This window comes from Candoia aspera, chromosome 1 (assembly GCF_035149785.1).
Source record: "Candoia aspera isolate rCanAsp1 chromosome 1, rCanAsp1.hap2, whole genome shotgun sequence".
Lineage (NCBI taxonomy): Eukaryota > Metazoa > Chordata > Lepidosauria > Squamata > Boidae > Candoia > Candoia aspera.
The window spans coordinates 241,447,555-241,453,554 of NC_086153.1; positions in this window are offsets into that span (position 1 = coordinate 241,447,555).

Sequence of the window (6,000 nt, forward strand, 5' to 3'; positions counted from 1 at the left end):
TAGCCCATCAGGCTGTTCTGAAGGTATGCTGAATAAACTCAGAGCAGTACCCTGGGACAATGAACCCTTGGGAAATTAACATAAAATCCTGGGAAACTAGAATTTTTGGGAGTCCTGGGCCTAGGATGCTACTGCTGCAATATTCTTGGGCAAAAATGAGGCCCCAGCTTTATTGTTTCTGTCACCACTGCCAAGTCTGTAGGCTTGTAAAAGAGAAGTGGCAGGTATGGATTCAAAAATGGGAAGGGCTAGCCCTAAATCTATTATAAGCTAAATCTAAAATCTAAACGAGAAGGTTGGGTTTAGCGTTCAATGAGTTCAAGAAGTCAAAGGAGGAGGAACTAGTTTTCACTAGTTTCTAAGGTTCACCATTATCACAAGTTAGAATGTTCATAAATATTCTATTTATCATAATAGCTCATAATGACTAGCTGAAATGTACAGATTACTTCTGAATCATATCAAAGGCCTATCTAATTAGGCATGTGCTTCCCATACCTGCCAACCAAATGCATATGGAAAGCCTTCAAGTAGGACATGAATGCAACAACACCCTCACATTTATGTTACCAGCAACTGCTACTGAGAAGCATTCTCCTTCCCACACTGAAGGAAGTCTACTCGAACCCTCCCTTCTAATTTGCTGGAATAATCCAGGCTTAGCACATGGCCAGGCATGAAGCGAGACAGCCTGGAGGCTCCAATGTACCTGTGTATACATTACCATGAACTATACATGTCCGTAGCTACGCTGCTCTCAGAATTGTCCCCAGTTATACATTTCCTTCAGATGTAAAGGTAAAGAAGTAAAACAAAAAGTTTTATTTCTGTGGATTATTTGACAATGAACATGTACATGCATTTTACGTTAGGCCTGCTACACACCCAGAGAAATCTGGTTTGGTCTGGGATTTTGACATCCCCAAAGCATCCAAGGGGAAGACCTTACAATCAAGATCATCCAGCTTTTCTGGGACTTGGGCAGCCCAGATCCTGCTTCTGCCCATACACAAATCCTAACTAGCCATGTAATTAGTGGTCACCTGGTCACAGTTGGCAAGTAAGAACTGACAGCAAATGATAAGGTAAATCTGTAGGACTTAATTACGAGGCAACTTTGATTCTGGCATATAAAAATGTCCAAATGGTTCCCATGGCCTAGTTCAGCAAATAATAGTGAGCCAGCTTTATTCCACTGATACAAGAAAAGGACTGAGGAGTTTATTGCAGCTGTTTCTGGGTCAGCTGGCCTAAGATGACAGAAAGGTTTATGTGATGAAGGAGTGAACAGAAAGGAGAGAGACTGGTGATTTGAGTATGGGAGGGACTGACTGTGCACGTGCTGAATTATTTGGTTTAAAAGATTGTATGGAGGCTGGGAAGGTAATGGAAGGGAGATCAGACATAATCAAGAGATAGAAGAGAGTCTGTTGGTCACTTATCTTAAATGGCAGCTCAGCCCAGGTGGCAAGATGTATGGGAAGGAGCATTCTAATCATTCAAAGATACTCCACCATAATTAACTCACATGCAGTTTCCAAGATTCAGAACTTACCTTACGACTAACATTAAAGATACTTTAGTGAAATGTGGGTAGTTCTTGCTTCCTTGATCTTGTCCAGCTCTGTTGGGCTTGATATTGGGGTTGCCTGGGAGACACCAGTTGACACAAAGAGGGTGATCTTGCATGTTCTTATGATGGAGACTATGAAGGCCATGAGAGTAGTGTAGGGAACAATAAGGGATGTTTAGTTCATGTGAACAGTTATGCTCAAAGTAGTTTGTGTAAGCATAGCTGCTGCATGGCTACTCCATATCTCTTGACAGTTGAGGGCTGAGTGAGGTTGTTGAGGAAAGAAAAGAAAAATAGCTGATGATGGAGTTGTGGGTGACGATATGGCTTATGAAAGGGGAGTTAATGCCCTAAAGAATGTAAGAAGACAGCTTGCTTAAAGGGAAGTTATTGTTGGATCATGAAATAATGATAGGGGTAGAAGTGTAGTGGAACAGTAAATATGGGATTTTTCACAGGATAACATGATACTATCTGTGATGCCAGTTTGGTGTAGGCACCGGGCTAGAAACAGGGAGACCGTGAGTTCTAGTCCCTCTTTAGGCATGAAGCCAGCTGGGTGACGTTGGGCCAGTCGCTCTCTATCAGCCCTAGGAAGGAGGCAAAGGCAAACCACTTCTGAAAATCTTGCCAAGAAAACTGCAGGGACTTGTCCAGGTAGTCTCTGAGAATCGGACACAATTGAACAGATTTTAAAAAAAAAATCTGTGATGCTAGCCCTCCAAAAAAGGTATAGGCTGAAGTTGTTGGTGCCAAGTGGCAAAACCCCTTATGCAAATTTATACTTAAATTACAAAAATAATAAGCAAATATGACTTTCACATCTTGAGATCTGATAGCCCTAAGAATGTAAATATCAGAGCAACTCAATATTCATCTAATATAACCATGTATGTACATGCACAGCCCACAGTTTCCTAACAGATATCCATCAAAAATACATTTATTTTACTTTTTCAGAATTGTATTGCTTGCTAATTTATGTACGGTAGTGAAAATATCACTCTGGTCTTTGAATCCGCTTCAGTCTCTTACCTACAAGATGGGAAATAATTATATCGTCCAGAGGTTCTATGCAACATCTCCCATAAAGCCCACCAGCATTTTGTCAGAAATTCTAGGAAAACTATTAAGGAGAACTCAAGGATGGGTAACTGTTTCACAGAGTCTCTGAAACAATTGTCACATATGTAAAGGGTAAGTTAATATTTATTATTGTTGGTATAATAATGTCAGTTCATGATTCCCAAATATCAGAATAGAAATAGTCCCTCAAGATCAGATCAAAGACTGATCAAATTCTGCATTCCATTCCCATGGTAGCCAATGTGGTCATCCTTGTCCCACGCCATTCTGCTCTTATCTCCCTAAAAAGCTGGTTATATGAATTGCAGGGAAAAATATTTGCTGGGTTTTGAAATACTGTAACAGTGAAATGGTATAACAGTTAACCAGCATAACACTTAAATAATGTAAGAGTGAAGTAGTATAACTGAAATTATAAGAATCTGGTAGGAAAGGAAGGAAAGAGAAATCATAAATACAATTTATAACTTGGGTCCCTATGTGACTATATTTAGACATTTTATTCAGGCTGAGTTACGATAGAACAGGGAGTAGGAAAGAGGTTACAGGGTAGATACTAATAATGCTGGGTAGAGTCCTGTGGCCACAGCTGCCCCATTCCTATGGCAGTGCTATGATTGGTGGATGTTTTCCTGCCAGGGTGTGACATGCGGAAGAGGGAGGGCAAAAGAGGCAGAGAAATCAACCAATCAATTTGCCTACTACGAGCAGCACGCATGATCAGGACAGCACCATCTTGGATGATGGGGATGGCAAATTCTGCACTGGTATAGTCTGCCAGCTCACAGGTAGATGGATAGCAGAGAGGACAGCCTCTATATCCAGACTGGAAATACATCAGTAGAACTTGTGTGTCTTGGGCCTCTCCTGTATTGCTCTATTATTTAATGTAAGAGTACAAGGTAATATTGAGAATAGTCCCTTGCTTTTAAATAAAGGAAGTGGGCATCATTCTTCAAATGCCATTAATGGTGCAAATAACTCTGAAGTAAATAGAGTAACAGTCTAACTTGGAAAAGGCAGTTTCCCCAATTCCAAAAATAACAAGGACCTTGTGATGGATCCACCACAATTCTACAAAAGACTCCAGCAATCAGTAACTAATAGCTAGTCTATTGAAGTTAGATCTTGGTCTTTCTTCCAATTCCTGCCCTCACTTATTTATCTCCTTCTGTCATATGTTTTATATTCTGGGTATGATGTAACTGCTGTGCTAGAGTCATTTTAGCAAAATCCAGCACTTAGCTATTTAACAATCACTTTCTAGTTACATACAACTCCCATCTCTCTTTTTTAGAAATTCTAAAGATGAATCAGCAAAAGTCACTTCTTCTACTTCTGGTTTAATTAATATGCCAATAAATATTAAGATGTGTTTATACCATCCTTGTTTATGATTAATCCAAAAGAATTCCCTTCAACTGAGTCCTTTTTTTCACTGACCCATCTGTTTTACCCCTTTAATAATTTCACTTAGAAATGTACATTTTATCAGCTATGTAGTATGCTGAGAATCTCATCTGTAAAAAAGTGAAAAGAAAAAAGCAGATGCATCTCTTTCAGAACTCCACACAGCAAGAAAGGGGCTGGCTCTGCTCTAGTGCTGCAAAAATCTGGATGACACTAGCTGGCAGCAAAAAGTTAAAAGAGTTTTCTGTATCTTTTGGCTATCATCTTGTGTCATCCAGATTTCTGCAACTCAAATAGGGTAGCTGTATCCTTCTCTGGTCTTCTGTCACTTAACTACAGGCAGAAGGATGTGGTTGGTAGCAGTCATTTCCTCTGTCAGAAAGGCTGCAGAGCACAAACCAGTTTTTAAAGGTTCTCACAGAATCAAGAAATGACTTTAAAATTCAGTGTTTGTTTACTGCTGTCTTAGAGTTCCCCTACTCCACAACATGCAGATGTAAGAGTTACACTCTAGCATTCAACCACATGTGGAGGCCTAGAGGTTGCCCACCTCTTTGCTAGCAGCATGGTATACCAATCAGACTGTTCTTCCTTTTAAAAGCTTATACTTTCAAAGAATGATTCCTTCCCCCCGTTTAAGAGGAGGGGAGAAACACAGTGTAAACCATCCCTATGGAAAAGATATTTTCATTCCTCTAATTTTACTTATAGCTAAAATAGTTCTCATTCTTTTCTTGGGTAAATGGTAAGCACTCATCCACGTGTGCTGCCTAATCATAATCTTACATGCTAGTAAAATAATCTTTGTTGTGTACCTAGTGGTTTCTTAATAGATTTCAGGGTAAGGTGTAATGTGGCACTCTGAACACTACTTAGCAGAAGTGGAAGTATTCCTACAGCAGTATGAACAATGTAATATGACCTCAAAATTAATAATCATGATAAAAACATTTAGGAAGCAGAAATTAAGTCTCAAAAGTCTGCTTTGCTCCTTTGTCGGAAAAGATCCAGTTTTTGACCAACATGTGATATCAGCTATCCATTGTTGCAAATAATTATTTTAGCCAGACCAATGCCTGAAAAATCCACAGTTCTTGATATAGAACATATGCTTCTTTGACACACAGTAATTGATCCAGAATCGTATTAACAAAATTCATGATTTCAGTCCAAAATATAGCAATAATAGGATCAATCCATATGAGTTAATGTTCCAAATCCCAAGTTGCGTCTCCAGCAGCAAGGCAATTTAAAATTTAGAACATTAACTCATATAATTTGAGTAATTTTTTCTGAAGTGGCCAATGTTTTCTGCATTAACCTCATTTTAAAATTACAGGAAACTAATTTCAAGTTATCTAAATCAACCTTGAATTGGTTTACGAGGTCAGGACACTCAAGCTCCTTACTGAGGTCACATAAATAATATCAGTTTCATTAATATCTTTCAGATTCCTATAAAAACAGGTTACTGAGCCACAATTCATTCCTCCATAACCTCTAATCATTGCAGAACACCATTCACAATCGTCCATGATTGGGGGTTCGGTAAATCATAGTAACTCAAAATATAAACTTTTAAAAATTCTAAATAACCTGGCTAAATAACCTCAAAAATTTCCAAGGAATTTGTAACAAATTGCACTTTCTTAAAAAAAAAATGAAATAACTAAGAAAAAGAAGTTCAGAAGGCAAGGAGCACGATGGGCATCAAGAAATGTGTCTGTGGATATGTTAATGCAATAAGCATCATATTGCCCACCTCTGGCATAGATGCTGTTTTTAAAAGCTCTAGGTCAGATGACCCAGATATTTTTAATTCTGCGGAACCAGATGCCAAGCATAAATTAGCTGGAACGTGATCCAGATTTTATCTGATAACCTGACTAATTCCTAATTCCAAGATTACTTGGAAGATGTCAGACTAACAA